At 50.1% G+C, this 1,155-nt stretch overlaps 1 long non-coding RNA gene across 1 annotated transcript; it reads right to left on the reverse strand.

Annotated features, from left to right (window-relative positions):
- Positions 1-6: 6 nt before the first annotated feature.
- LOC119346954 lies at positions 7-679 on the reverse strand. The gene is made up of 2 exons (XR_005168036.1): positions 440-679; positions 7-260 (listed from the first exon to the last, which is right to left on the reverse strand). It is a non-coding gene; the product is annotated as an uncharacterized LOC119346954 (long non-coding RNA).
- Positions 680-1,155: the final 476 nt, after the last annotated feature.

Raw genomic sequence — 1,155 nt, forward strand, 5'->3', positions numbered from 1 at the left:
GGAAACTAAAGGAACATCTAACAGAAAATGCCATCTTTTATGGGCATCAATGATTACAGTATAGTGGCATATGTGCAGTAAAATCTGCATTTTTTGTTCTAGTATATGGCTTCCTAAGCCAATTTTGCTAAAACTCTACGTGAGTTCAGCAAAGTCCTACGGGACAGGGCTAATATAAAACCTAAACTACTCATGCAGTCGGTCCTCTGGAACTCTTCCACTCCGGTGTTGGGTCGATCCTCCTCGTTGACGCGCCAGCACTGCATAAGAATCATGGAAAGAAAATGTTAGGAGAGAGAATTGCGGGATCGAAGCTACAAGAAGTGGGGATTTCGCTCGAGCAGGAACCCTAGTTGAGACCCCCAAAGAAAGAAAGAAAGAAAGAAAGAAAGAAAGAAAGAGGAAGAAAGCGGTGGATTGGGGGGGTGGGGGGACTCACCACTAGTTCTTCCGAAGCTTGATATGCGCATGGCGGCGACCTTTCTTTGCTTGCTCACCGGCAATCCGCTCCTCCGCCTGGCGCTGCAGCATCTCGAATCGCCTCTCCCGGCAGCGCGACGCGTGCTCGAAGATGAGGGCGACGGTGACCCCGCTCTCCTCCCAGCCGCAGAGGGGGCAGCGTCCCGTCGTCGTCCACCCCGAATCGCTCGGCCAAGGGGCCGCGGTCGAGGAGGAAGACGCCCTCTCCGTCGATCCTGCTCCTGCGGTCGAGATCTAGCGACAGGATGTTTTGCGCGCAAGCCCTCTTTCTGTTTCTCGGGGGCTCTCAGGGGTAGAATGCAGATTACGCGATTCTAAGGGGCCTCCCTTTTATAGCCCAACGTACGTTTTCTTCCAGGTCGGCTTTTCCCTGGTTGAGAAAAAAAAAATGTAACGGGGTTTCTTCTGTATTTGTTTTCTACTCCCTCCACACCAAAATATAAAAAATTGGCTAAAAATATAGCCCGCATCAGCATATAATACGTGTTCAAGCCACACTTTTGACTGTATAAGATCTTGTTCATATAGGCAGTCGGTGATCCGTAGTAGACCCTGTGTAGTAGGAAGAAAAATCGGGGTCGTACTATTTAGACGGATGCTCACTGGTCTGAATTGATAAGGACCCCCGAGGGCGAATTCCTCAGAGTGGTCAAAGACATGGATGGAGCTCAAGTC

Source organism: Triticum dicoccoides, unplaced genomic scaffold, assembly GCF_002162155.2.
Source record: "Triticum dicoccoides isolate Atlit2015 ecotype Zavitan unplaced genomic scaffold, WEW_v2.0 scaffold56113, whole genome shotgun sequence".
Taxonomy (NCBI): domain Eukaryota; kingdom Viridiplantae; phylum Streptophyta; class Magnoliopsida; order Poales; family Poaceae; genus Triticum; species Triticum dicoccoides.